The sequence below is a fragment of the Macaca mulatta genome, chromosome 7 (genome assembly GCF_049350105.2).
Source record: "Macaca mulatta isolate MMU2019108-1 chromosome 7, T2T-MMU8v2.0, whole genome shotgun sequence".
Classification (NCBI taxonomy): domain Eukaryota; kingdom Metazoa; phylum Chordata; class Mammalia; order Primates; family Cercopithecidae; genus Macaca; species Macaca mulatta.
Genome location: NC_133412.1, coordinates 87,751,337 through 87,760,020, shown reverse-complemented (window position 1 = coordinate 87,760,020; position 8,684 = coordinate 87,751,337). Strand labels below are relative to the sequence as shown.

The 8,684-nt window shown below is 33.3% G+C and overlaps 1 long non-coding RNA gene across 1 annotated transcript; it reads left to right on the top strand.

Annotated features, from left to right (window-relative positions):
* Positions 1-512: 512 nt before the first annotated feature.
* Positions 513-7,965, top strand: LOC106999314 (uncharacterized). Its single transcript, XR_001446124.3, has 4 exons — positions 513-1,152; positions 2,113-2,312; positions 6,741-6,923; positions 7,593-7,965. It is a non-coding gene; the product is annotated as an uncharacterized LOC106999314 (long non-coding RNA).
* The last annotated feature ends 719 nt before the right edge of the window (positions 7,966-8,684 follow it).

Below are 8,684 nucleotides of genomic sequence, written 5' to 3'. Positions count from 1 at the left end.
TTATTCAAATAGAATTATAAAATCTAACAGGCAGTATGTGTAGACTGGCCAGATATTTTGTTTTAGTTATATTTTCTCTGTATTCATAAATCTATATAGTCAGTCTCAGAGCTATGGCATGTGCAAAAGACAAAGTTTAACAGAACAACCTAATTAAAAAGAAACTCCTTATTTTACTCACAGGGGATCAGATTATGAAGTACTTGGAAACATTAAAAAAAAAAAATCTCGTTTTCCTGGCTATTCATGTTTCTTTGATCCCAGAGTTACTCTAGCACATCTTTTTTCAAGTCGTTCCTTATCAAATTCTCTCCTTAACGCCCCACCTTCTTCCTCTCCACATGATTCCTCTTTCTCTCTATTCTTCCCCTTGAAACTGTCATTATTTTATGGCTTCTAGTGCTAGGTCATTTCCTTGACATTCTTCAGTCCCTTTCTTCTTTGACTTTCTTGGTCTCTAAGTTCTGCGTCATAAAAATTCAAAGAACAGAACCTTGACAATAACGTTCTGTACTTACCAACTTGAACATATCCTTAATCAGACTACAATGCTTGGAGCACAATGGGCCCTTAAAAATGGGGACAAGAGGGAAGAAGAAAGGAAGGCTGGAGCAAGCAAAAAGGACAGCTAGGTTTCTTTGTCAAGTTTTAAAAGTATCGTTGTATGGAAGTTTTACAAAAGAAATTTTAAACACCACAGATTTCTTCCTTTTGAGTTATTATATGCAGTAACATAACATTAAAAGGGCAACAATGTTTTTACGTTTATCATGTGGTTAAGCAAATTGTTAAACACAGTTGATTACCAAAAACAGGGAATATGGCAGAAGATCAAAGAAATGCCAGAAATTTTTATTTTATGTGGGGACATTCGGAATTTAGTTGAGCTTGACAGAGTCCTGCTGGCTAACACCAAGGAGAGACTATTGCTGTCCCCATGCAAGTGGCTGGAATAATGGAAGTGAAGAAGGAAATCACCATATGGTGGACGCTTTGAAGTTGGTTACAGATAGGAAGTTAGAACAAACTTCAATGGGTGAGGGGTCATGAGGATACCAGGAGAAGGTAACGTAAGACTGAATGAACGAAGAGAATGGTGGTCACATGAAAATAAGGAGCAAAACTTCAGGAACAGTCTGAGATAACAAGAAGGTTGGTCCCCCAGGGCTCAGTCTTATGTCTCCAGTGCCATTTGACATTTTTTTTTTTTGAAACCAAGTCTTTCTCCATCACCTAGGCTGAAGTGCAGTGGTGTGATCTCAGCTCACTGCAACCTCCGACCCCAGGTTCAAGCGATTCTTCTGCCTCAGCCTCCCGAGTAGCTGGAACTACAGGCGTGTGTCAACACGTCTGGCTACGTTTTATATTTTTAGCAGAGATGGGGTTTCACCATATTGGCCAGGCTGGTCTCAAACTCCTGACCTTGTGATCTGCCCACCTCAGCCTCCCAAAGCCATTTGACTTTTATTCCAGGAATAAACATATGTTTACACATCATAATAAATAAATAAGTTATTTATTTCACATATGTTTATACCTGAAATAAAAGTCAAATACATTTCCTGAAAAGAACAGTGGGTCCTTGTCACCCAGAAGAGGTAGAAGTGGTATGCAAGAGAAATTCCTATTGCCTGGGTTAATTAATTGTTGCATTACTTCTAATGCAACAAATGAAGTACTTCTTCCTTCTCTAAATATTCAGATGGACTTTATATTGCCTATTTGCTCTTCAGTCCCAGAATTTCTTAGATTAGAGTAAGAGTGCTGATGGGTATTACAATCTTACAAATCAAGTTGAAGATTATGGGCACTGTGGAGTTCACATGTAAATGAGAGTTGCTTAACATGCATCAGTGACAGTGAAACATAGAGGGATTGCCTAGATTTGAAAATATTTCCGCAAATTATACATTGTTTTGTCATGAGTGCTTACTAAACATCTGCATACATTTGTGTGTGTCCTTTTATGACCACCTCAATGACTTCTTTTGTACTTGTTATTTGCTGTCATCACTCTTTGCCAAGTGTATGTATGACATGTTAGCCATTACTGAGTTGACAGACACTGCCAAATCTGTACATGAATGCAATCTCCAACATTTTCCTATATAGCTTTATTTCCAATATATGGGTCCCATCCCATTGTAACACTAATTGAGAACTTCCCATCTGGAGGAAAGCAGAGAATGAATGACATGCAATATTGGACCCTAAACAGAACCAATGACAAAACTGTGAGCTCACAACCACACACTTCTGGAGAACCTTGCTACCAGAGAAGTGTTACTTCCAAGCTGTAAAATCACTCAGCAGTAAGTCAGGTAACCCAGACTTGATTTCTTCTCTTCACTTCATTCCTTTGTTCACACTGTTCCCTGGGATTGAAACGTTCTTTCATGCTCTCTTTACCACATTAACTCCTGCTCATTCCTATAAAATTCACATAAAATTCTTGTGTGTGTTCTTCCTTGTGTCAATAACCTCATATTGAATACTTGATTCTTCCAATGTGTAGTAGCTAGTCCCTCTGTCACTCCAAAGAAATACATGTCTTCTTCTCCAAAACTCCTGAATGTGTTACATTACATGGCTATGAAAATTCAAGTAGCAGATGGAAGCAAGGTTGCTAATTAGCTGATGTTAAAATGAGAAGATCATCCTGGATTTTCTGGGTGAGTCTAATTTAATAAGAGCATCCTTAAATGGTGAAAGGTGAGGCAGAGGAGTTGGAACCAGAGAAATGCATCATAAGAAAGATTTTCCCAGAACTGCTAGATTTGAAGATGGAGGAAGGGGCCACAGGGAAGGAATGTAGGCAGGCTTTAGAATCTGGAAAAGGCAAGGTAACAGATTAGGTTTAGAGTCTCCAGAAAGGAACGCAGACCTCTATCACCTTGGTTTTAACCTGTGAGACAGGTTTGACTTCTGACATCCAGAACTCTAAGATGATAAATTTGTGTTGTTTTAAGCCACTAAATCTGTGGTAATTTGTTACAGCCGCAAAGGGAAACTAGTACACCATCTATGGATAAAGACCATTCCAAAGGGTTTGCTTGTATGTTTCTTCCACTGGGCTGGGAGCTTCCTAAGGTCAGAAACTAGGTATCATTCAGTCCTACATCCCTAAAAACCTATTGTAATTTGTAATTAATTCCTGAGTAACAAGAGACAGACAAGAGAGAGGAAAGTCAAAATTCTAACTGTATGTTTAAATCTGTGATCCACAAATACTCTCCATATAGGCTAAACTACCTGAGAGTATCATCTGTGGCTTGTGTGGTTGTCAAAAGGGTGAACAGCAATCTTCTCAATAGTGGTTTGGCTCATCTGTTCCTCACGAGCTCAAATGATTTGCCTTCCAAAAATCATCAAGAAGATAAGACTCAAAGCAGCTTCATAGCTAGAAAGATTTGAGAAATTATAATTATGGGATATGACCAAAGCCATACTCTAGGATAAAGCATAGCAACAAATGCTTTTATTCTTCAAAAAGAAAAATAATATCAAATATTACAAAAATATTAAGGAGAAAAACAAAAAGAGGAGGGCAGTAAAGAAAAAGAAAATATAATCAAAACCAAATATAAATATATAAGTCACTGATCAATCAATAAAAGAGTTTTTAACCTATAAAGCCAATCAAAGAGACAAGGCTTAAAGCAGAGACAAGCAAAATTAATTGAGAGAAAGGCTGTAATACTGAGTCTTTGGGGAATTGAAAAGCTGAGTAAAGAAGGGATTAAGAAGGTATTGAACAATCGGAAAAGATCAATAGACATAAAACAAATTTAAAAGATATTTTCAAATTTTATAAAATATAGGTCCTAGAACCATGAATTATTTTAGACTTTCATGGAATATATAATTTTCACACCATTTAAGTTGTCTATATCAAATATGGAGAAATTCAAAATCTGTTTCCTGAAGCTGGCACAATCTTGTTCTGAAAACCTGAGGGGATGACATAAAAAGACAACTATGAATTATTATATCTTTTAGGAGTAAACTACAAAAATTCTAAGAAATATACTAATTCTCCTACAATTACCACTATCGTTGTTACATTATTTATTGTGTTCTTGTTATCTGACAGACAATGGGTTAAGAATGCTTTATCTCAGATAATCTTTACATCCACCTGTTAGTAGATATCATTATTATTCCTATTTTACAGAAGACAGTTAAATGTTAGCAATATTAAATAAATGATTCAATGTTACAAACTAACAAGGAAAGAGCAAGATGTTAATATAGATTTTTCAAACACCAAAGCTATTCAATAATAATAATATTTTAAAATAATCATCCTTGAAAATAAACAGTAGTGATCCCAGGAATATTTAAGAGGCTTCATATGGGTAAACACATATATACCTAAAGACCAAACAAAAGCTATGAGAACCTCAACGGAAGCCAAAATTCATAGACTTTATCATCAACTTATAATAACAAATAAGTAAAATGAGAGAAAGCAAAAAGATAACACAGATAAATGAAACTGCTATTCAAAACCTACTACTTTAAGAAAAACATAACCTTCTTAACATAAATGCATAGAAATATCAGCCAATGTAACCTGCTAAATGGATGAAATTTTTAAAAATTTCCATCAATTGGAAACATAACTATAATACATACTACGTGTTAATTATTGAATGTTTCACAACTTCTAGTCAATATGCTAATATATTAAGTAGGAATGTTTATAAGTTATAGCAGAAAGGACAAAAAACGCTCTCATGATTTGAAAATAATTTGATAATGTAACTAACGATTCTTTGGAAGTCAACTGAAACACTAAGAGCTAACAGCATTTTGTAAAGCAACAGGATAATTGCTAAGTACAGAAAAATCAATATCTTTTGTATAAAGTATCAATACAAATCCAAAGAATTAGAAAAATAATGTAAGATTCCACAGGAGTCTGAAACACATAAGATACTTAGAGCTAACCTAAGTTGAAGTATATGTAAAGATGATTAAGTCATAGAACCTTACAAAGAGAGACAAAAGAAGCTTTAATAAGTGATATATATGTATGTAAATACACATGCATATATATGTATATAAATACACATGCATATACATATATACTAATGTTCCTGTATTCCGTTTTCCTGGAAGGGGAATAATAATTGGAAAAGATAGAAATTATTTCAAATTAGTTTCTAAGTTTAATTAAATTTCTGATAGAGTGTGCTAAAACTTGTAAAATCATTTTAATCTAGTAAGACATTTGAAAAAGTACAGTAATAGAAGCATACTTACTTTACAATATATTAAAATGTAAAACCACAACAATTAAAATGAGAAGTTATCAGGGAATATATATTTTGAATTTTTTTAAAAAGGGTTTATGACTCTAAAGTAGAGGTATTTCTGTCTGGTTGTGTGTGTACTTGTGTGTGTGTTTCAACCTGCAATATAATAGTGAAAGCATTTCAAATACGTGGAAAAGTGACCTATTATTCTAAAATTCATCTTAGAAACATCAAATATTATTTCCAAAGTAAGTTAAATATTTGTATTACAGTGATACATGGAGTAATTCTTCCACTAACCTGAGAGTTAAGAGAAATTGTGTTATTTAGTCTCAGGGTAGAGAAGTAATTGCTAATCTAAAACAAGTGGAAAAAGTATAGATAGATATCAATATATAAAATTTTATTATTTTACATAACCCCAAGAAGAAAATGATACAAATGACAAAATGGGAAACATATTTACAATAAACCAAAAATAATAATCTTATTTATATTTAGAGAGTTACTAAAAACCAGTGCACAAAATTGTCAACATTCTAACTGAATAGCCAAAAGATATTACAGAAACTATGTATATGAAGGGCTGTAAGTATCCAATAAACAATTGTTTAATGAATATATTTTCAACTGAACAGTAGGCTAAAGAGGAAACAGGTTAAAAAAATGCAATAACTTTTTTATTTCCTAACAAAAGGGCAATGATACATAAAATTATTTGATAATACTTGTCCAGATATGGTTGTCTTATCTATATGTGGAAGTGTAAATTATCGAAAATATCTTCAAAGCAATTTTTGAAACTATTGTCAAAAGGTCAAGAGCCAAGAACATACATGCATTTTGATTTAGTAACTCTATTTTTATAAATTTACCTTCCTGAAATAAGCAGCATGCTTACAAACTTTATATGCAGGATGTGTATTATACAGTGTTATCCTTATAAGAGCAAAAAAGTTAGCAATTTACATGTATAAATGTATAATGGGTTTTATGTAACAAATAAATGAAAGTTTTAGAGAATATTTTCTGACACAGAAATGTTACTCTATATAATTTTAAATTTACAAAGTAGCATGATCTCAATTTGACACTTATTATATATATGTAATGAAAAAGCTACAAGGAAGTATGCTATATAATTAATAGTAATTATCTCTGGTTAATAAGAGAAGAACATTTTACTTTTATATTTTCTTTGTTTTTTATAAATTTAATGCAATCTTTTTCATTGAAAAAACACACACATACATTTCTAAACAAAGTACTGAAAACTCTATCACTCATATTAATTGCTGAAATAATGAATCAAAAATTAGAAGTTTAATTTTGGCACATATTTTAGTAAGAATCATTCATATTCTCTATTTCCCTCCCAATTCCCCAAATAGAATTAAATAGGATAGTAAAGAAATACACAAACTAAAATTTGTACTATCAATTTGTGAGTTCCAGCAGACTTTTCACTCTTATTTCTAGGTCCCTGCAACTGATGCAACCTTTACTCTAAGAGTATAGGAGGACATCATGTTCATAACAAACCTTGGATCTCAAACATACCTAAAAAGCAGCTTAAAGTCCTTGGAGCAGACAGTACGGTTGAGAAATGTTACACCAGTTGGATGTCAATCCATAAAACCCATTCTAGAGAAAATCATGGAGGTAAAAATAAAGGAGGAAAAGTATAGGGCAGGATGTTACCTTCACAAAACTTTGAGTGTAACACCTGAATGGGAAAAATAAAAATAAAAAGACCTTCTTGATAGTTGGAATTATTTGTTTAAAATGTTACTGTGTAAGAAAGAACAAGTCATTTTGAGATCTGAGCATTGTGTTCTGTTCTTTTTCAGATGGTGCCCAGTTTAATTCAGTTGAGCTCTTAGATGCTGAAAGTATTTAAATTTAGAAGGAATGAAGAAATCAATTCAAAATTTAAAAAACCTCACACCCATCAGAAAACATGGCACATGTTTCTCTCATTTAGTCTAGTACCCTTTTGTTTTCTCATTGCATCTCACAGTTCTCAGTTGGGCTTGGATTCTTATAATGATAGTATGCATACAGGGAAAATGTAGAAAATCAGTAATTTAGGCAGGAAGTGGAATTTTCAGTTTGCGTGTGCTAGCTTCTCCCTCATTTAAGTAAGTTATTAATGTTTAATGATGACATAACTATGACTCTGAAGTTCCGAGGTCACAGAGAAATTCTACTGAAGAAAAAGAACTTGGGAATCTTTTTCTTTGTCACTCCCTTGAAGAGTGTTTCAAAGATTAGGGACCTATGTACTTTGCTTCTCTCCAAGTTATAATAAAGATTATTTTGTTTTTGCAGATGTTTAAAGACATGAAGTCAAAGACAAATTTTTCAACCAGAACCCTCAAGAAATGTCACTTCTGTGTCTTGCCAAGAGAGATCCAGCATTTTTTTCTACATAAACATCTGCTGGAAACATTTTAAAGGGAGGCATTTTAAATAATGACGTTTATAGCTTCTTGTCTTTAATAAGTCTGAAAAAGAAGAAAAATGAATTTGAGATATATTCCTTCCCAAAGCAACTTTTCTTCACTGATATGCATCATATTAGATGATCTAAGAGTGAAAACATTAACATTATGTTGGGGGGAAATGGTTAAGAACATTTCTCTGAACTGTCTGTATCAATCATACCTGAGAAACAGTCATAAATCACAGGTTCCTTTAACTCGAGACACTCCATTAGTTCATTGTTTCGCCTACTTGTTTGTGGTAATTATACTACGTTTATATTTACATAATAATTGGATTTTCTATTACATTAAACAAAAAACCTCTCAAAAAAGAGAGTCAGGGAACCATAAGTTAGCTATACAACCTAAACAATGCAAACTCATTTGTAGTTAGAATGGAAACTTCATCTCGTACAAACTAACACGGATGTTTGGGGATAATTCTCTGTAGGAAATGCAAGATATATTGCCAGGATCTTTAAGGTTCCATGGAAAAGACATACACAGATTGCCTTTGGTAATAGGTGTTTATTGCAAAGATACACAAAGATGTAATTTAGCAAGAAATGTTATCTCGTAGTTACTTTGGGTTTCACTGTTTTAAAGAATCAAGTGTACTGCAGGCATCATGAAGAAGTGAGAAAATGGTTTGGCACCTTTCAGATTACAAACTAAGCTCAAATGATATGTCTTTTTTTCCTTTACCTGGCATTTTAACTTCCCCAAACAACTGATTTGATTGACAGCTTTGCCACCATCCAAAACCTATTGTCAAGAATTTCACCCAAGTCAGCTCAGGTGAAATTCTTACACACTAGTCCCCAAGTAAAAGGTGGTTTCTCTTGACACATGAAGTTCAAGCAATTAAAGACCAATTCAATGAAGTGCTGGTTTTGGTCCTTTTAGAAATTAGCAATGGCCATGGCTGAGACTATTT